At 47.7% G+C, this 21,964-nt stretch overlaps 2 long non-coding RNA genes across 2 annotated transcripts in view; one reads left to right on the top strand and one right to left on the bottom strand.

Moving 5' to 3' along the window:
- The window catches only part of LOC119869979, a 29,223-nt gene extending 19,876 nt beyond the window's left edge, over positions 1-9,347 (bottom strand). The window contains exon 1 of the long non-coding RNA XR_005354928.1: positions 9,187-9,347. This is a non-coding gene — a long non-coding RNA (uncharacterized LOC119869979). The remainder of the gene's footprint in view (positions 1-9,186) is intronic.
- Positions 9,348-9,542: 195 nt separating this feature from the next.
- LOC111091336 lies at positions 9,543-16,840 on the top strand. The gene is made up of 3 exons (XR_005354927.1): positions 9,543-9,599; positions 14,987-15,403; positions 16,037-16,840. It is a non-coding gene; the product is annotated as an uncharacterized LOC111091336 (long non-coding RNA).
- Positions 16,841-21,964: the final 5,124 nt, after the last annotated feature.

The following is a 21,964-nucleotide window of genomic DNA, read 5'->3' as shown; positions in this document are numbered from 1 at the left end:
TCCTCTCCACTGGCTCTGATTAATGTGGCTCAGTCTGACACTTCTGCTGTGATGAAAGCAAACTTCCGAGATCCTCTAGTATCAACCTCTTCATTCTCCAAAAAGGAAAAAAGAGGCTCATTGACATCTCCTCAGGGACATCCCTTCTCAAGCCACACATTGGTCTGTACACTTTCGTTGCATTCCTGGACCTGTGCATTCAACCTTAACATGTAGGTAACAAGCCCCCTGCCTGCTTCACCCAGTCACTCTGTGGATGATACAAAATAATGTGATTTTCTTCAATCTCACAACTTCACGGAGGACAATCAAATGTCACGATAACAATCAGAGATAGTAACCTTAGGCCTGTGACAACTTCACATAGGCTAACTTGGGCTCTTAAAAAAAATAAAAAAAATAAAAAAAAAAAACCCAGAGCTCTTGATTTAAACACTTGCTGTGTCAACAAATTCTCTCTCAACTTTGTGTGATCAGGATAATTACAGACAACAAGACAAATATGGTTATCTATTGCTGTGTAACAACCCACCTCAAAGCTTAGTGGCTTAAGCCTGCAATGATTTATTATTTTTCATGATTCTGTTGGCTGTGTGGTTCTGCTGCTGCTTTTGCCTGGGCTCACTCACGTAGCTGCATTCAGCTGGTGGTTGTGCTGGGGGCTGGGCTCAGTGGGAATTGCTGAGACAACTGGGCCCCTCTCTTTGTGATCTTTCATCCCAGGCTTCTTGGTGCCATGAAGTTGCAAGAGAACAAAGGTGGAAGCTGCAAAGCTCTTCGAGGCCTACATTCTAGAACTGGCCCAACATCACTTTCACCCTATCACATTTGTCAAAGTAAATCACAAAGGCCAGCCTACACTATTACAGGGGCTAGAGAAGGGATTCTGCTTCTGGATGGGAGCAGCAAAGTCACATTACAAAGGGCTGCGTATTCTGGACTGGCCTAGATTTGTGGCCATTGAAGCAACTGTTGGGATTCCACATCATATTATTTTCACAGCTCAAGCAAATGTGAGTATTGTTAGTGATAAGACTCCAGTGTCTCAAGCACGAAGGAAAGCAATATTCAAATCAACAAAACTATCTTCAAATAGCTTTGTTATAAGATTTTTTTTTGTTTTTTGAATTTTTTATTTATTTATGATAGACACACAGAGAGAGAGAGGCAGAGACATAGGCAGAGGGAGAAGAAGGCTCCATGCACCGGGAGCCTGATGTGGGATTCGATCCCGGGTCTCCAGGATCACGCCCTGGGCCAAAGGCAGGCGCCAAACCGCTGCGCCACCCAGGGATCCCTGTTACAAGATTTTTTAAAATAAAGTCTACTCTCTGGGATGGCTCAGTGGTTGAAGTGCCTGCCTTTGGCTCAGGATGTGATCCCAGGGTTCCAGGATCAAGTCCCACATTGGGCTTCCTGCATGGAGCCTGCTTCTCTTTCTGCCTGTGTCTCTCTTTCTGCTTCTCTGTGTCTCTCATGAATAAATAAATAAGGGATCCCTGGGTGGCGCAGCGGTTTGGCGCCTGCCTTTGGCCCGGGGCTGATCCTGGAGACCCGGGATCGAATCCCACATCGGGCTCCCGGTGCATGGAGCCTGCTTCTCCCTCTGCCTGTGTCTCTGCCTCTCTGTCTCTCTCTGTGTGACTATCATGAATAAATAAATAAAATCTTAAAAAAAAAAAAATGAATAAATAAATAAAATCTTTATAAGAAAAAAAAAGCGATTTGAGAGTAGATTTTATTTATTTATTTATTTATTTATTTATTTATTTTTATTTTATTTATTCATGAGAGACACACACACAGAGAGGCAGAGACACAGGCAGAGGGAGAAGCAGGCTCCACGCAGGGAGCCCAACATGGGACTCGATCCTGGGACTCAATCCTGGGACTCCAGGATCACTCCCTGGGCTAAAGGCAGGCGCTCAACCGCTGAGCCACCCAGGCATCCCTCAAAAAGCTTTTTTATAAGATTTTTATAAAGATCTACAAATGTTGGGGATGCCTGGGGGGTGTCTGGGTCCTGAGATCGAGTCCCACATTGGGCTCCTCCTGCATGAAGCCTGCTTCTACCTCTGCCAATGTCTCTGCCCCCTCTCTGGGTCTCTCATGAATGAATAAATAAAAATCTTAAAAAATAAATCTACAAATGTTCATCCTTCCCCCTAGACACCCACACGGGGAGTAGTTCTTCCTCGCCACTAGCCTTTCAGTTTCTAGTTCTTTTTAGTAGAAAAACTTTCCTTCCACTTTCTACTTAGTTATGGCAGCACTTATAGCAGCAGTAGAGCTTGGCAGTTCCCCTCAGTTTCCTACTTATTTTGGCCAATTGCCACCTAGAATATTAAGTCCCCTGAGACATGCTGTCAAAGGCAACACTCCTAAAACTGACTATTGCAATTTTTTCCACGCTATTGGGAAGAGCAACACTCCCACAGGGCAAAGCAATCTCCTGTGAAATGCAGGAGGAGAGAAAACCCAGGAAGAGCTAGGCTCTGACATGCAGCTTCTGGTAAAGCCTCCAGAATTGCTTTTCAACAGCCAGGTGGCATTAACTTTTAATGGGGACTTTTAAAAAAAGATTCTATTTATTCATTTGAGAAAGAGAGAGAGCAGGGGGAGGAGCAGAGGGAGAGGCACACTCCCCACTGAGCAGGGAGCTTAATGCAGGGCTGAGTCCCAGGACCCCAAGACCATGATCCGAGCCAAAGACAGATGTCCAATCGACTGAGCCACCCAGGCACCCCTAATGGAGACTTTTTTGCTGCTCAACGATTTTTGGAGCCAAGAGATATTTTGTAAGAACTAAAAAATAAATAAATAAATAAAAATTTAAAAAATGTTTAAAAAGCTTACATTTATATTTATTCTGAGGAATATTCCTCCGTGTTTTCCTTAAGTGGCAAAAGAAATACAAACTTGGGGGTCACTTGAGTGGCTCAGTGGTTGAGCATCTGCCTTCATCCCAGGTCGTGATCCCAGGGTCCAGGATTGAGTCCCACATTGGGCCTTGCAGGTAGCCTGCTTCTCCCTCTGCCTATGTCTTTGGATCTCTCTGTGTGTCTCTCATGAATAAATAAATAAAATCCTAAAAAAAAAGAAAGAAGAAAGAAGAAAAGAAAGAAAGAAAAAAGAAAGAAAGAAGAAAGAAAGAAAGAAAAAAGAAAGAAAGAGAAAGAAAGAAAGAAAGAAAAAGAAAGAAAGAAAAGAAAGAGAAAGAAAGAGAAAGAAAGAAAGAAAGAGGAGCCTGCTTCTCCCTCTGCCTGTGTCTCTGCCTCTCTCTCTCTCTCACTGTGTGCCTATCATAAATAAATAAAAATTAAAAAAAAAATTTAAAAAAAGAAAGAAAGAAAGAAAGAAAGAAAGAAAGAAAGAAAGAAAGAAAGAAAGAAAGAAGAAGAAAGAAAAATGCAAACTTCTTCCCTCATCTACTTTTAATCATTTGTTAAAGAACTCGGCTCAGACAGGCTCAGTTCAAGTCTCAAATTGCAAAAATTGTGGAAGATAACATTTGTTTTTACATGTCTTGAAAATGTTGGTATCTGCCATTTGTAGACAAAAGAAGTTAATCTGGTGGCATGTCAAGAATAAGAAAATAGGGGATCCCTGAGTGGCGCAGCGGTTTGGCGCCTGCCTTTGGCCCAGGGCACGATCCTGGAGACCCGGGATCGAATCCCACGTCGGGCTCCCGGTGCATGGAGCCTGCTTCTCCCTCTGCCTTTGTCTCTGCCTCTCTCTCTCTCTCTGTGTGACTATCATAAATAAATAAAAATTAAAAAAAAAAAAAAAAGAATAAGAAAATAATTAACTAAAGTAAGTAAGCTTTCTGAGTTGTCCATAAATCTAAATTTGAATTACTTTTCATGGCAAAACATTACTTCTGAGATTTTATGATTACTGTATTCAGTACTGTTAACTTAGCTAATAACATCTGTTCACAAGTAGATACAGCAAAATACGTAAAAGGAGAAATTGATGCCAAATAATAAGTTGACAAGTTTTCTGCTCAAAATAAAAAGTAATAAAAAAGAGGTTTCTATGACAAATTTAACAGAACTTAAACTTATTTTAATTTTTCTATTGCCCGATATTCTATTTCTCATTAGTAATTTTTAAATTCTAGTAATGTGTAACTAATCATTTAATGAAAGCTATAAAATATTTCCATATAAGGAACATGCCAGGAGTTCCAATCAATTTTATTTATGAAAGATCATTATGAGGCACCTGGGTGGCTCAGTAGGTTAAGCATCTAACTCCAGCTCAGGTCATAATACCAGGGTCTGGGATTGAGCCCCAAATCCTGCTCCTCACTCAGCGGGGAGCCTGTTTCCTCCCTCTACTTCCCTGCCTCTCCCTCTGCTTGTGCTATTTCTCTCTGTCTCAAATAAATACATAAAATCTTTTTTTTTTTTTAATTTTTATTTATTTATGATAGTCACAGAGAGAGAGAGAGGCAGAGACACAGGCAGAGGGAGAAGCAGGCTCCATGCACCGGGAGCCCGACGTGGGATTCGATCCCGGGTCTCCAGGATCGCGCCCTGGGCCAAAGGCAGGCGCCAAACCGCTGCGCCACCCAGGGATCCCAAATCTTTTTTTTTTTTAAAGAAAGATCATTACATTTATGTATATAAATCCATGTGTGTTATGAATTTATTTGAAACCCTTCTATATTTAATAAACCGTGAACTTTTGGATAACGTGCACATTTTTCTCATTCCTCTTAATATATTGGATATAATTATTCCTCTAAGATACAGTTGATTTTCTTTTGTTGCTGTTGTTTAGATTTTTATTTATGTAGTCAGACACGAACTTGTAAGCTTTTAGACAGTATGTCTGTCTGATATATCACTTCTTCCAAGGGTTTCTCCAGAGCACTATAAATCTATAATGAGAAGGAAGCATGGGCAAGAGAGTACGAAAAATGTCCAGGAATGAATCCTTGCTAGAGATTGCGCACAATCAAATATTTCACATTTTAAGTTCTTTCTATCATGTTATCTCCAAAGGGTCAGGCATTAAGTTTTCACTCACCCTGATGACCTAATTTAGGCTTGGCCCAGATTTATGAGGATTGTAAAATTAGGAAACTTTCATTAAAAAAAAAAAAAAAATTAAAACCCACTGGATGGTTTCCCAAAGCACATCTAGCATTACTTAAGACTTTATTATTTCAGCTAGTTGGATATATCATATCTACGGCCCTCGCCAGGTCTATAAGAGTTCTGTGACTGACGCCTAATGGAACCAATTTTCACTCTGGCAGAACAAATTCAAGTTCTCATACTAACTTGTATTCCAGTTTCCTTTGGATGCCAGGAATCAGACCCTTTAAGAGGAAAATGTATCAGAGCATCTGCTTATTAAGTGATATTCCTTTTATTTTCATCTAAATAGCTGGCAGGAACTATCGACTCAAGTCGAATCTAAAACAGAAAACAAGTAGTTTTTTAATTACTGAATTTGCTTTATTCTTTGTAGAACCTTCTTTCCCTCTTCTCCTCCTGGCCTCAATTTTCTACAAACTTCCCCTACCTCCACTGAGGACCACGAACCTTCTTTAGACAGGAACAAATGTTCCAGTGTGCTCACCCACCTACGCTAACAATCATATTACAGTCACGGTCCATTGACTGTCGCTCACATTTTTATTACCCTGCATCTGATGAACATTGATGCACTTGGGCATCTTCCTCTACACTGGAAGGAAAAATAATGATTTAAATAGAATTCTAAAAGTTGGCATGTTTTGTCATTAGCTTCCATTGTTCCTAGTGTCCATTCATCACATCTTGCCTGCTATTGAAATCTTTCCTTATGTTCCAACATTATTAAAGTCAGTCATTATTAGTCATCTCAAAAAGAGATACCTTTGCAACTTCTAAGATACTGTCAACTAAGAATCATATTTTCAATATTTCAAATTCTATTGTATTTTCAAGCTTCTGAAACAAATATAATATTCCTGCATATTTCCTAAGATGGAATTTCATGTAGACAATGATGTGATAGGAAAGATGATGCTTATCTAATGATTTTGGCACTGCCCCTAGATAACTGTGCTCCTCTGAGAAAAGCAGCCATAGTTTTCTTATTATCGGAACACATTAAAGTACATATTCTGGAGTCCTATGCGTCTTACATTTGAGACAGAGAAAAATAAATAGAAAAACAACTTCAGAATAGTTATATTTGTATTCATCTAGTTTCATTAAAATATCCTTGGGGTACACTTTTTTTTTTTTAAACAATCACACATTATTCTACAAAATCACTTAAGGGATTATTGCATTGTTTTAGTTTTCACAAAAATCAGATTTGATTAAAGTTTCATGAAAAGACCAAAACACAAATTATTCCACAGTCCCTAATTTTCCAAGCCCTTCCTTCACTTGAAATTACTTAAGTAATTTGAACCAGATAACTTAAGTTGTTGGAGGTAAAGTTCAGCAAATAAGCCTCTCTATACGGAATGCATGCAGTTTTTAGTAATTTTCCATTAATATAGTTTTGCCAAAATATTACTGCAAGTGAGAAGCCATCATTCTGAATATTTGAAACAATGATGGTCCAGTTTTTACTCTTTGACATTTGATATAAAAAATATTGTTTAAATTGTGCGTTGATATTATTTTCCATAATCACAAGGAAAGTCAAAGCAAAGATAATCATTTTATTGGTTTACCAAAGATCCCTAATGAAGTGCACACGTGGTGAAGAACAAAGTAGGTCCTCAACAGTGTTCCGAACTTCAGTGGAAACTTAAAACATGAACATGGATTTATAGATCATACATTACAGGCTGATTAGGGAGAAGTCTGCGCATGATGTATAGTCTGTGTGTGGTTCATGTGTGGGAAAGAAAGAAAACCAGGAGAGGGAAAAAAGTCACATTCTCATAATGAGAGTTCTCTCTCTCGGTAGATTTATTAATTGGGAGTGGAGAGAAAGATAATTCAGTACTCCTCTCTGGTGACAAGAGGATACCAGAAAAAACTAAGTCATCACACATAATTTACTATAGAATCTCTTGTCTTAGACTGGAGGGAAAACCAACTCTGCTGCATTGTGTACATATGTACACAAAAATACATATGTATTTTTGTATACAAATGTATACATAAAAATGTATACATTTTTCTCTTCTGCAATTTTTATCCTCAATCTACTTTAAATCAAAATGAGTTTCACCCTGGGGCTGGGTGAGAAAGGACCTTCTAAAAACTTTGCTCAACCCAGCAAATATTTTAAAAGTGAACCAATAATGAGCAGTTTTTATCTTTCAATTCCATAAACATGCTCCAAGAAGAAGTGCCTCTCTGTATTTTGATTTTGGGAAAAAGGGGGTCGGGGGGGGGGGGGAGTGCTCGGGTTTTTAAGAACAAAGAAGGAAAGTCTTCTCCATCCTTCCTTCCCTCCCTCCCTCTCCTCGATTCGACCACGCCAATGTTCCTGGTTTTGCTTTTTCAATAAAGCCTCCTCCTTTCTTTTGACTTTTTTTCCTTTTCCTACCTCCACGACCACAAGTTTCCCTAAAAATGATTCTCAAAAAATACAGTAAAAATGATTGTCCACGCGGGACCCTCGGCACATCACCGTAGGAAGGAGGGCTCCACTGTCGTGAGGACGGGGGTCCACGCCCGCCGCCCGCACCCACCCCGGTCTCCCGCGCCCTCCGCTCTCCTCGCTTCTCGGGGTGGGGGGTCCCCCCAGGGGGCTGAGCACCCCCGCGGGGCGCGCGGTAAGTCGAGGGTTAGCTCCGGCGCCGCGCAGCGTGTCTACCAACTTATGCCTTCCCCCAGGGGAAGCTGCGGGACTCCAAGAGCGTCTGCAGGTGCTCCTTCTGTTTGCTTGGAGTCGTCCCCCCGCCTGGAGGCCCCAACCCCCGCTCTCGCAGCCCCGCGCTGCGGAGGAAGCTGGACCCGGGGCCGATTTTCGGGGCTCGGAGCCTGCCTCTCCCGCGTTCCCACATCCGCCCTTCAGCACGAGCGAGAACGCGCGAGGGGCTTGCATGGGGCGTGCGGCCTCGGCGCCCCCCGCGGGGACCAGGCGCGCGGCCGGAGATCCACGCGGGGAGCAGCCGTGGGCCCAGCGCGGTCCAGGCCCGCAGCAGCCAACGCGAGCGCCGGCCGTCGGGTTCCCCGTCCGCCCGACAGCGCGCTTTAGGTCGAGGAGAAAACGGAGGGAAAGGAAGCCAGCCTGCGCGTCTGTTTGGGTTTTTCGTCTGTTTGCCTCCCAATTAAAAAGTGGCCGCCTAGGCGACAGCTTTGCGGTTTTCACAGTGTAAAACGGATTAGAAGAAACGCTCCAGCCCCTCTCGACTTTCGCCTGCGGTTTGCAGCCCCCGGGGCGAGCGTGACCCTGCGGCACCCGCCCCTGGGAGCTGCCCCCGCGGCGCCCCCCGCCCCCGCCCCCCGCGGCCCGGCTTCCCTGGGGCGGAGCCCGTCGGGGCGGAGCCAAGGCCGCGCGGCCCTGGGCGAAGGGGAAGGAGGTTCCCGAGCCGCAGGTGAGCCTGGCGGCCGGGCCCACGGCCTGCCTCCCCTCCCCGATGGCTCCCGGCGCCCGCGCTCGGCGGCCCCAGGTCCTGGGGCTGCGGGGGCCCCTCTCCCGGACGCGGAGGAGGGAAGAGCACGGGAAAGGGATTCGCTGCAGACGGCAGCGGAACCGGAGTCGGCTCGTCCGTGTCCTGCTCGCGGCTCTTAGGTTTTCCCCCAAGAACCTCGAGCTCACTGAGGACACTCACATTCCGGAAACCTTGAATTCACGTGCACACGCACACGCACAGTTAGTTAGGAGAGAAAAGAAAAAGAAAGAGACAGAAACTGGCGTTCTAGCCTCTCCACGTTCGCTAAACAAAGAATCCAGGCGAGCGTGGGCTGGAAACCGGGACGCGGGCGACGCGGAAGGGGGGGCTCCCCGCGGTCCCGCCGCTCCTCCCCGGCCCGCTGCGCCCGCAGCTGCCCACGAGTCTGCGGGGTGTGGGCGCGGAACGGGGTTCTCCGACCCGCCAGCCTCACCCTGAGCACTTGGATCCGAAAGACCCACGAGAAGCTCAGCTCTCGGCGACCCTTTCCCGCTTGGCTTCTGCTTTTAATAAACGAAAAATAAAAGTTTGCTTTCCGGCTAAAGAAATGCTGTTCGGATCTTTCCGCCCTGAAGTGCGACTCTCGCACCCTTTTATACCTGCAGGGAAGTATCAATCGTGATTGTCCAAATCGATACCGGGGCTTCCACGAAAGCGCTGCAGGTCGCGGGGCCAAGGGATCAAGGGAACCGCAGCAGGGACCAAGAGACTCCGACCATTCTGGACAGTCGGGCCCTCTCCGCGAGGGTGACTTGCGGCGGGTGGGAGCCGGGGCGCGGGGGGCGCGGAGGGCGCGGAGGGCGCGGAGGGCGCGGGTGGGGGATGAGGCGGCTTCCACCTTAAGAGGCCGCGCGGCGCGGCGACTGCGGAGGCGCCAGGCACCTGCAGGAGGCGCTGCTGCCCCGCGGTTCCACCCGCGCCGCGGCGCGCAGCCAGCCTCGCGGCTCGCGGGCCTCGGTCCCCGGAGGGGGTGGGGACGCTGGGGGAGGAAGGGAGCGAGTGCGTCCGTTAGGTAAGGAACCCGAGCCCTCCCGGATTTCGAAGCGACCTCAGTGAGGCGTTAGCTGGAGGGAGCTTTCCGTCATTCGGCCGCGAGAGGAAACGTGGGGAAGCGCCCTCCCCTGCCCCCACCGCCTGCCTTCCTGCTTCCCTCCACCTCCGCTCCCCGACCCCGACCGTGCTTCCCAGACCCTTTGTTCTCAAGGTTGCGAGCTGCTGGGTGGGGGCTCCCCGGGGAGGAGGTCCCCCTGCGCCACTCGGAAGGAGAGGGACTCGCGCCTCGCCCCCCACCCCACCCCCCCTTGCCAGTGGCGTCCTCCTCGCCCACGGCCCCTTCCTCTGCTCCCCAGAGCTTCCTCCCCGACCCGGGCTCCCCCAGCTCCCGCTCCCGGGCCTCCACCATCCGTGGGCCCGCCTCCCTTCCCGCTCCCCTGCCACCTCCAAGGTCGCTCGGAAGAGGGTGGGAGAGGCAGACGCGACGGGGAGGAGGAACCAAGTCGCCTCCCCGGCGCGGAGAATCCCCGGGGAGCCCTTTAGGCCCCGACCCCGGGGACCCGCCGCGGAGGAAGGGGTTTCCCGGCGCCGCCGCAGGGCGAGGGGACAGCCCCAGCGCGGAGGCCGCGGGCCGCGAGCCCGGGGGTGCGCAGCCCCGCCCGCCGGAGCCCTGGGGCGAGGGCCCCGCGGTGCGCGGCCTCCCGCTCGGCCCCCGAGCCCCACGGTCGGAGAGAGGGGGGCCCTGCATCTGCGCCCTGGGGAGGCGAGCTGCGAACGAACGCCCCCTTCCTCCCCCAGCCACCCTCTCGGGCGCCACCCGCGTCGCTTTTCCGCCGCGCGCGACCCGGAGGGCTCCCGCGATTGTGTCTCCTTGAGTACAGTTACAACTGCGCTCAGCTGCAGTTCTTGCTTGGACCCAGGCGTCGCAAAGTGAGGCGAGGGGACGGGGATGCCGGGGAACAGAAGCTGGGGCGGGAAAGTGAGCGGCGAGGTAGGAGGACGCGGCCGGGTGGCCTTCCGGGGTCCCGAGTCCGAGCCGAGGCAGGGCAGCCTGGGGCAGGCCCGCGCCCCGGCCGGGGCCGCAGCAGCCCGGCCGCGGAGCCCTGCACGCCCTGGGCTCGGGGAGGCGCCCTCTCTCGGTGCCATCCGCGCGCCCCGCGCGCTCGCGACCCTGGAGGGGGCTCCGGAGGAGCCGTGCACAAAGTGGGTGTCCCCCCCCCCGCCCCTCCCCCCAGAAGGGGACGCGGCCTGGGGCCGTCAGCTCCCGGCTTCCTGGAGTCCCCTCCGGCCTCTGGCGTGACCCTGGACCTCACTGGCGCTTCGCGAGCCGCGCCAGCAGTTCTCTCGGCAGCGGGTTCCCCGGGACACACCCCGTCCCCACCCCCGAGAGCTGGCGGCCAGCTCGGGATGCCAGGCGGCCAGGCGGGCGCCCTGCCAAATTCCGCGTTCCTCTCCAGGAGACGGGGAGTTGCGTCCCAGGCTCGGGAAAGCCCGCAGTTTGGGCTTGGGACTCGCTTGCAAAGCCCCCCAAGGCGCCAGGGACGCCTCTGCAGGTTGAATTCCTGCTCCGTAACACTTCAATTTTAATTAATCTTTTAAAACACCGCTGTCACGTCGCTTGCAGAAAATTAATCAAACCTGAATCCTTGTTGCATAGCAAGAATTTCGATCCGAGTCTTTTAAAAAGGACTTGACTTTGCAAAGTCACGTCTTTTACGGTTCCCTCATTCCCCCTTTAGCAAGGGAAATATTGCAAAAGTCAAGACATGTTTGTTTGGTTCTTCCTATCCTCAGAATGAAACTTTGCTTATTTCTGATCTTTATTTTCTGTCTTTGAACAAAAAATAACGAGATAAATTGCCTACCTCTGTTAATTCAAAATATAATTACTTTGAATGATCTTTGTTTAAGAGCCCAGATAAACTAAGATAATCTTAATTTTAATGTGACACGACCCCTATTTTTCCTTGTGAATAATGAGAATAAAGCAGTCATTAATTAATACCAAGATACCTCCATAGAAGATGGTATCTGGTCTCACTGAGACGCTGAAACATCAGTTGTATTAGTAATTGATACTGTATAATTGAACATGAAGATAGTCGTCTATTTTTAACCTCAAAGCTCAGAGTTTATTTGGTGATTACTGAGCTCCTAATAATTAATTTTCCTTCCTTCTTGCTGCATAAATAATTTCTATGATTCCCAGTTCCCATGCAACACAGAGGCTTCTCATTAAAATCTACCCCTCAAAATAAAAGATGTGAAAGTATATTGTGCAGCAACCCTTTCTATTCCATTTCTCATAACATACATATGCTCTATTTTTATATCTTCCTGTTATATTCCCCCTTGGTGTAATTTGCCTACTAAAAAAATAGAATATAACTATAATATGTTTTACCACAGTTTCGTCCTTCTGGGTGCCATTGGTTCAATTTACTATATATTACTCAATTAAGATTTCCAATCTTTCAAGTTTCTGAGAATTGAGGGTAAGCTCCAATGAGGAATCAAATTTTTTTTTGTATAGCGAAGTTGCCATAGATTATACTCCCATCTAACACAGCCCACAGTATCTCACACTTTTCTATGGTTAAAAATAGGCTTTGCTCACACACATTCTGTTTCTTCAACCTGAATTGAAGATCTGCTCTCAACAGTTTCCTGGGTTAAATTTACACAACTTTTGTCATTAAAAAAAAAAAAAAAAACCTCTCCCAAGAAAAAGAGAAGTCTTCCAAATAATAATGGAAATTTAGACTCCACCTTTAAGATATCTAATTACTTCTCAGCATCAATTTGCTGATGATCCTCTTTTTACTCCAGCGGAGGAGGATTATATTTTTCTCATACACGCAAGAAACGCTCCCTGTATTTCTTTGGTATGTCTCTCAAATGAGTATATTTTATGCCACATAAATATTCTTAGTATCTACCCTCCCAAACCTTTACACTTGACTTAATTGTCAGTGCTATTTCTAAAGTGATGAAAAGTATATCGGTTTTCCACTTTTATTCCCCCCTTTGAACAATTAAGACTTTCGGTCAATATATGATGGAGTAATTCTCCCCTCTTGGATTTTATATTTTCCCACTATAATTTAGACTGAAATGGGATTAAAACAGGATCTAGAGTTCTAATCTTGGTTGATGTTTTGGTGTATTCACCGTAATGAGTCCTATTCCCTGGGGTCATGAAGCTCCCAAATGTCAATCAAGCAAACTGATTCAGAAATGCCATTGTTCGACGCCCACGTCACTCGCCTTCCTCTCATTTTATTTAACAATACCGGAGTTCTCTGATCAGTCATTCGGAATATGAGGCATTATCTGGGGAAAATTCACAAAGTGTCTTGATCTTTCTTTGGGAGATACTGTTCAGGGGTTTCCGCAAAGCAGAGAGTGCTTGTTTATATTTCTGTCTTTGGACCGCACTACGGATCGAAAGAACCAATGAATACCGCTTGAAAGAAAATCATACCGTAAATCCGTCAAAAATTAATTCGTCCAGTCGAATGTTACATTTCTATTTTCGTGTTGGAAGCACCCTGACTTGTCACCGGAGGAGAAGTATGACCGGGTCTGGGTCCAGTTGACATGCCCTCACTTTCAACCCCGTCTGTTTTACCCCATTTAGTAATACTAATGTATTTAGACTGCACTACTTAGCCAAGAATTTATTTGGGGGCGAGGAAGAGCCAACCTTTGCCCGGGGAGCTCTACCAGAGACGTCCGGGAGTCTGCGCCACTCGCCTTTCGCATCCGCAGCCCTGGGGGCATCTGGACTTGGGTCTCCGCTCCGGGACCATCACCAAAGCCAAAGGCGTTAAGTGTGTTACTCGCTCCGAGCAGCCCAAATTAGTAATCAGCTTAACTCGTGGAGGCCTCGAGCCTCCGTCCAGAGTTCCCTGGAGGTTCCCAGCGCGGAGCCCGGCTCCTGCGAGGACTTCCTCGTAGGGAGGCCGGCGTGCAGGGACGGTTTCATGGGAAAAGCTGTCGTTTGCGTCTTTCACTTGGAGGGCTGCGCGGAAGGAGGCACGAACCAAGCCTCGCGTTGTGGGTTCTCACGAGGGATTCCTCCAGAATCGCAGCCGCAGCCGTGGCTCTGGCTGCTTGACGTGCATCTCACTCAGGCGCTCGCCTTCGCCGCGCGCATCTCCGAAGGCACCCAGCCTGCGCCCCGCGCGGACTCCGCGCACACTTCGGGCCGAGGTGGCCAGGGGAGGCGGCGGAGGTGGGGACAGGGGGTGGGGCCGCTCTCTGGTGGGACGCGATCAATCACTTTAAAAGTAAAGGGTTCAAAAGTTCCAGCCTCCCCTTTGGAGGGGAGAGAACGAGCTCCCCGGGGCCTGCTTCACTCTGCAGCCCGCGGGTTCCCAGCAGCCGCGCGACGGCGGGGGGAGCCCGGCCGCCCTTCGCGGGAGCCGCTTCCCGGGACACGGTCTGCCTCCCGCGCGGCCGGGCCAGGTGCAGGGAGCCGGGAGGCGGCCGCGCTGTGGCTAGCGTGGAGGAGCGCCTCTCCCTCCGCACCGACAGGCTCCCGGCCCGCGAGCCCCGAGCGTGCGCTTTTCCCTTTCTCAGCAAGCGGGAAAGGCCTGTACGCCGGGGCTGGCGCAGTCGAGCTCCCTGCAACCTGCCCTGCCAGAAGGGGCGGGGGGAGCGGGGGCGCCAGCAAGCTGTCCCGGAGGCGGGCCCTGCGGATTCCTCAGGAAAGCCCCTCTCCAAAACACCACAACCTCCCCCAAAGACATGGCTGCGTCCCTCCTCTGTGGCCTTCCATCCTGTCCCCTCCTCACTACCCGCCTGGCCCTCACCTGAGACCTGGCCAAGGGCCTAGTCCCCGCTTTGCTCCCCCACTCTCCCCACCCCACCCCTCCTCCTAAGCTCCGTCTCTTCCCTGACCTTTCCAAGGCCTCAGCTAGGGTAGCCAGGGTGCTGCAGAGGAAATGAAATTGTTCTGGAGATTACAGTGGGGCTGTTGGCCAGAAGAAGCCCCCCCGCCCCCCCCCCCTTTTTTTTCTCAGGCTTCCATGTTAAGTGCAAACTTGTATTTCCCTTCACAAGAATAGACAAATTTTCTCGCTTATTTGCAGTTTTGCAAAGTTCTACACACAGATCAGTGAACCTTGAGTGGCCTTTTCCCAGGCCCACATTGTGGAGGTTTGTCAGGGTCCCTGGGCAGTGAGCGTAGTGACAGGTGAATCCAGCAGCCCCAGGGGAAGCCAGGCCTAACCTCCAAGACTTACAATAGGGCAGGGGCCCCAAAGCTCCCTGAGCAGCTTCATGCAACAGGTACCCTACAGCAAGGCAGCCTTTCAGGATCCCAGAGCTTAGGCTCTGGATGCAGAATCTGCTCCTCCCTGACCTGAGACGGAGTCTCCACCTGCATCTTTTTCCCCCCAGAACTTCCTTCTGTCCAGATTACCCCTCAATCACACAAGAATCTCTGAACTCTGAACCACCTGCCCACACAAGGCCAGGCTTCATTCCCACCTCAGCAGTCCCTCCTGGTATAAGTCCATTGATGCTTTCAACCTGCTGGTTCTTTCTGACATGACTTGAGGAGAAGGACAAGGAGAAGCCAAAGAGGAAGAAGAAGAAGATGAAAGTCCGGGAGATGCAAAAGACAGAATAAAAGTCCAAAGAGGGGACCACAGCAAAAACTGAGCAATCCCCTTCTCGTCTAAATCCCTGAGTCTTTCCCACACTTAAGAAAAGAGAGAACTGGTTTCCATAACTCTAACTTCTCCAAGTAACTTTTTCAAGTGATATTTTGATCCTGGACCGGTCTCTATCTCCCCAACCTGAAGAAGGAGCCAGGTAGGTTTAGGAAGATAAATAGCTATAGAGGGCAGAATGGCCTCCCTGTAGCCCAAAGTCACACCACAGAGAGCCTGGGAGCTCCAGGCTGCAGGAACAGCCTGGTACACAAGTAGCCTCAGCCTTAACCTGCTCTGGCCAGCCCAACTTATATTCAAAGGAAACGGGGAGGCTTGGGGTTCCTTCTCATGCCTTGAACGTTCCCTGGAAAGATCTTCATACAGAAATAAAGCTAGTCCCTGAGACCATGCTCCAAGTGGCAGCTAATCATGATAAGTGATAACTGGGATGGGAGAGGACTGGAAGACTTATGGCAGAGAACGAGAACGGAGGGGGGCACTAGAGATATAGACACATATGTTTACTTTTGCCTGACTTTGAGACTCCTACTCAGACCTTCCAGTCCATCCTCACTCAGTCACCAGGGTAAAAGAGAAATCAGTCTATGGGTTATCAGAGAAGGTGGGGGGCAGGGGAGCGATGCCTGCCCTTTCCAACCCCAGGCTAGTGTATAAGGAAGGATATAATGGGTAGGAAAAGAGAGGCCTGAGCAGCAGCCACAACCCCCAGTCACGCTGAGGAACTCATCCTCATTAAAGAAATCCTTTGTATGATGCTGCATTTCTTTCCCAGATTTGTGGCGACCACACGGAAAGAGGCAGCAGGCAGCCGCATGCAGGCATCCAGCAGTGTGTCTCTCACAGCAGACTCGGTATCCCCAGTGTGAAGAGCCCAGGCCTGGCCCATTAGGCTGTGACTGCAAACAATCCCCCTGCTCCAAGCAGCCTTTGCAGTGACTACCCCAAATCCCTAAGCAGATTCCTGGACTGAGAGAAACACAGTTCATAGCACCAACGTTCTACACAGCTAGATTTGGTAGGGAAAAAGAACAGAAAATCCACCACCACCACCACCACCCACCCAATTCTGAAATCGCTCATGAAATAATGTGTGGTATTGGTGCATGTATGGTGCATATATGACAGTTTCATACTTTGGGCCGAGGAAGGAATGATGTTTCAGAAATATTTCTCCCCTACGTAGCACCAAAGGCTGCTTTATGTCCTGCTCTTCTGAATCTACCTTCTGTAAACCATATTGTGCATTTTCTCTTGGATCTTAATGAAACAAGAACTGTGCAAAAGCGACTGCTTTGTCCCAGAGCTGAAACAAAGACTAATACAGAGCAAAGGAGCAGCCCTTCCAAGATGTACTCTTCTCTGACTTGGGAGGAAAGCTCCTAGAGTGACCCGCCATAATCGTGGTTGATATTTAATCCTCCTTAGTACAAAGGCCCATCTTTTCACTCTGCAGAAGCACCACTGAGATATGACCAGCCTTTAGAGTTCTATCCCAAACTGAGAGTCCGGACTTAGACTTGGATTGTCTAGGCCTCTTCTAACCTGAACAAAAAGGATCTGAAGAAAATCGCTTCCCACCCCCCCACCCCCTTCCCAACAAAGCATTCCTAATCACTTCGGCTTGTTGGTGAATTTTTATTCCCGTGTCCACTTGGGGTATTGAAATCGATCGCTGCAATATTTAATATATAACACTCCCAGGGTCATTGCTTCCCTAAGACCGAATTTTCTCTCCCTGGTGCCCTCACCTCGGGTTGCTACCCTCCCACTCCCATCTATCCAGGCCTTCTATTTTTCCATCCACATAACGCCTTTAATTCTCAGCCCAGCCCGGCAACTTCACGTGTATTTTGTTTTCTGGTATGGAAAGTACTGAAAGCTCTAGGCAGCACTGCACTTAAAAGGGAAAATGAGGAGCTCAGTAGATTGGAGAAAATTAACCTGCCACAAACAACCTCATTAAAGAGCTGCCTACTAAGAGTTAAGAATTAATAGCAAAATGGATGGGGGGGGGGGAGCCCTTGAGTGAAGAGACCTTAAAACCGCTTTCCCTGAAAGGTACATAATTTACAAGCCCAACCTAACATTCAGTTTTATTTCCCTTTCCTAGTGACCTGTCCCATAACCTTGTAATCCACTGTGGGGGCGTTTTTTTTTGTTTTTGTTTTTTTGTTTTTGTTTTTTTTTTTTCCCTTTGGTCCCTTTCTTCTTTTTTACACACCCTTAGGTTTGCAAGTCCAAATACTTGCTGATATTTTGGGTTCAAAAATGCACTTAAATTGTTTGGGGCTTTTTAATTTAGAAAGACACTTTAAGAGACTCCTGGCATACCCTTTGGGAATTGTTAGATGATTTGAAGAGTGCCCTTAAAAGAATTGTGTTTGGATAAGAGGGGGTGTGGGGGAATCATGCAGAAAAAAGCATGAAAAACCAGAGTGAGGACATTTCATAGATTTAGTGTTTCGATGGTACTGTGCTTCATTTTGCACATGAAGTTCAAATTTAAGTAAAGCCCATGTATATGGGCTGTAAGTTGCTTTTCTAATGTTTTATTGGGCATTGTATTCTATATTGGCATTTTATATGCATAATCTCATTTCAATGCAGAGCCGCATACTAAATCCTGGGGCAAGCAGATGAGAATGTGGTATGGATATTACACTCAATTTCATTGGCTTCAATGAGACTTTGCACATCGCGATTTCCATTGTAATGGCTTATCTTTGGCTAGAATTTTACACATTGACATGCTATTCCTTTGGCCGGAATCCTGAATGAAGAAAGTGTGTCAATGGAACAGCCATAATGATTCCATTCACATTATAGCAGGTAACAGGGATCAATGGTCCTAACACTACTTATAAAAAAATTTTTCTGTGAGTTTTTTTTCCCCTTAATTATTTTTGCACTTTTTTCCTTTAAGGAGATCACTCTTAAAATCAACGTTGGAGTATACACTAAAGTATTGGTTCAAAACAGTTAAGAGATAGGAAACTCACAATCAGGATGCTTTGATTCATCTAGAAATCTTCCATTGTGTCAGAATATTACATGTAGTTCACATGTTATGTAGGATCAGATCCTATTCAGATAAACCAGCTAGAGATTGATACAAAGAACAAGATTTTAGAAGCTCTGGCAACATCTCTAAATCTACAAATTAGTTATATTTCCCTCCCACTTAATTTATACAAAATAACTTCTATTTTCCTCCCATTTAATTGTAACATTAAATTACAAATGGCAGGCTGAAATTGTATAAGATAATATGAAATTTTGATATTTTAGGGGAAACAGATGTTTCTGAGGTCATTTTTCTATAAGAGATGGCAGGAGTGTATAACTAGTTTCCTAATTGACTTTTAAATTTACAATACATAAAGATGTAAAAGGATTTAAACACACACACACAAAGATTTAAATCTTTTTATTTTCCAAAAATTGCATGTGCAGCAAAACAATTGGACAATCCAAATGTTAACCAAGTTCTTCTACTTAAAAATGGGAAAAAGGGGGAAAGAAGGGGAAAAAAAAAAAGCACTACCTCTCTTTTTAAATTCAGATAAGGAACACACTGGTGGTAGTGGTGTATACTCTTTTAATTATCAATCGTATACGGTTAAGGTTGTTCTTTTAAAAAATCTTTATTATTAACAGAAAATATCAAAATTAGCTTTCTGAAGACCAATTTGCCACATGATGTATAACACTTGGAACCAAATTAAAAGCATCTCTGCATTTGCATCTGGCAATGTACTACATGTTAGAGCCATAGCCATGTGTTTATGGTATTGAGCTCTCCTGGTCTTGAGATACACTCTATTTTTTATGGCCTAACAGGAATAGCTCAGCACATGCGGGACAAGAGGCTGGAAAGCCTTGGCCTCTCACCCAGCAAGGAAACTCAGGGTCACTGCAGGCTCCCATGCTGCCTCGGATCAGCATTGGTTTAAGGCCAGATCTTACCCTCCTTCCACCTCTGGAGAAAGTATTGCTAACTACTGGGTGCAAAGGTTAGGTAGGAGGCGGGGAAGAAAAGGAAAAGCTGAGAGGTGGGAGAAGAGAAAAAAAGAGAAGATAAAGGGAAAAGGTAAATAAACCTGGTCATGGCAATTTCTACCATACCAGGCAGGTTTTGCTTTGAATGGATCTAATATCCAGGCACTTGAAAGCTTAACCATGCACTGGTCTGCATATTCGGGTCCAATGTAGGGGCAGAAAACTAATCTTTCACATTGGCCCCCACCGACAATCAGGGTATTCATTTGAACAGAAGGGAAAAAGAGAGAGGGCGAAAGAGACATGGTGGGGGGGGGGGGGGATATGAATGTAAAATGTGCCTTTTATTCCTGAGAGATCCAAGAATCAGGTCCTCTCCAGTCATTTCAGAGAGACAGAAAGCCAAACCCACTAAGTGGTGGCTTTAAAAATCTCTTAATGTTTGTTGTTTCTAACTTTTCACAGGAAAGAAGGAAGGCTATTGCCTAACCTTAGTGCAGTAGTCTCTCTTCTATACTGTTTTTCCTCTCTATTGCTCATCACTTATCACAAAAGTATTGTGTTATTCCCAGAGCTAACTTAAACTGATTTGAAAGAGGGCGAGTGCTAACAATGGAAATTATATTCCAACTTTGGTGCCCAACATATACTCGCCCAATAGTCCAGGCTCCAGGAGATCTGAGTTTGTTTGTCTGTCTGTTTGTTTGTTTTGATAGCTTGGGGAAGAGGGCAGGCAGTGACTCAGACAGTTTCCCTTCTGTTTCTCTCCCCTTCATTCTGAGCATCCTGACCAGAGAAGGCCCTTGCAGACCTGTGAGCAGTTTCTCTCTGCTAGATTGGTGATATTTTAGGGTCTAAGTCTATTGACTGCTAAGCCTCTTCCATCCAAAAGGGTCAAACACAGACATATTGATGGCACTTATTAGATGAATAACTGGATCTTACTGGAGAGCCTCTAGGCTGCCTGCCACTCTGTCTCCACCTCCTTCTGTCTTTGCTCTAGTCTCTCAAGTAAAGGATGATCCCAACAGCAGGAGCTAAAAAATAGGGATACCCTAGCATCCTAAGCACTTGGCCTGTTTCTCCTGTAGATGTTCTTTTCAGATTCCCCGGGGAGACACCCCCCCACCCCACCCACACACACAGCCGCTGGCTGCAGGCTCTCCTAATTCTTTTTCAAAATTTCTCTCCCTCCACCTCTCTGGCCTTAATGTCCCTTGCAAGGGGACAACCACTGCCCTTCCCCCAGTTAGACACCAGTCAGCCCTGCAGCCATGGCGGCAGCAGCAGAAGAATAGACAGCTCGCTGTGCCAAACAGCTCGGCTCTGGGCGCAGAAGTGGCGGGAGTCAAGTAGTGGTCCAGGAGAGGGCTGCCCCCGACCAGAGACACATTTATTCAACTGGGCAAAGGTTTTCCGAGAGCACCCACTATGGCAATTTCAGGTGCTGCTGTTAGGTCCTAGGAAGAGAAAAAAAAGAGGAATGGCGGTCAGCAGTGCAAGTAGGAGAGGAGCCCCGCATGGAAGCCACTGACTGGGGTTTAATTCCACACATTTTGGGGTCGCGTTTTTCCAAACAAACTGGAGTGATCTTTAGGGAAAGCCAAATGCATATGATGAAAACATCCTGTTTTTTGAGAAGCAGGAACAACCGAACCACAGCCACTGCCCACGAGTGCGTCACTCAGTCAGCAAAGGGGCTTGGGAGCCCAAGGCTTGAATTTGGTGCATTCGTGCAATTTGGAGCTTTTCGACTTAGTATTGATCCCTAAACTCAATTTTGAAAACAGCCTCCATCGCAGCAGTGTGGGTTGTGTTATCCCCAGTATTCGCAAGGCATCGATTGGACTAAAATAAAATGCATCCTACGCTCCTCAAAGAAGGAAGAGGCAGGGACAGTCACAAGAGGAATAGCAGAAAGTGCATAGTTAATATGGGTTGTACGCGAATCCGCGAAACAAGTGCTTTAAACCCAGGGGGATTTCACGTAATAGCTAATTTGGTGAGAAAGCGAGTGTGCGCAAGCGGAGGGCCATCTTAGAAGGCCAGAGGATGGGGAAAGATACAGGTTTTTCTGACCGGAATGAACATTTCCTTGTGATTTGCATTTGCTAATGTCCGAACCCTTAGCCCGGGCCACCTAACTCGCCACCTCCCTCCCCCCGCCCACGTAGGCTCAGGAAGAAATTCTCTTTCCCTCTGGCCGCCCTGCTTGAGCTCAAAGGCTGCAGAGAGGCGGTTGCTGCTTTTCCCCCGATCCACCGCCGGATCTTAACTCCTGGGAAGGCTGCGGGGCCAAGCCCGGGGAGGCGCTCTCCGTCTGCCCCTCTCCAGGCCTGCAGGATCCGGTGGGGTCCTCGCCCCAAAGTTAATGGAACGAACCCAACGCCTGCCTGGTTTTGCCCAAACCCTTCCTGGGTCGCAACTGGCTGGAGAGACAACTGGAGAAGATGGGAAAAGGAGAGAAGACTATCTTATCCTAAAGAAGAAATTCTATCTCTCTCTCTCTCTCTCTCTCTCTCACACACACACACCCAAAAGCCTTGCCTCTGATTTCTCCTGCCTTCTGAGTCCATTTCAGGTTAGAGAGAGAGAGAGATCGCGCGGAGAGAGAAAGGAAGAAAGAGAGGGGGAGAGAGGAGAGAGACAGCTTTCAAACAAAAGACGAGGAGGCGCAGGCCGGGGTCTGGAGCTCTCCTTC

Source organism: Canis lupus, chromosome 2 (genome assembly GCF_011100685.1).
Source record: "Canis lupus familiaris isolate Mischka breed German Shepherd chromosome 2, alternate assembly UU_Cfam_GSD_1.0, whole genome shotgun sequence".
Lineage (NCBI taxonomy): Eukaryota > Metazoa > Chordata > Mammalia > Carnivora > Canidae > Canis > Canis lupus.
This window is presented reverse-complemented; position numbering and strand designations above follow the sequence as displayed.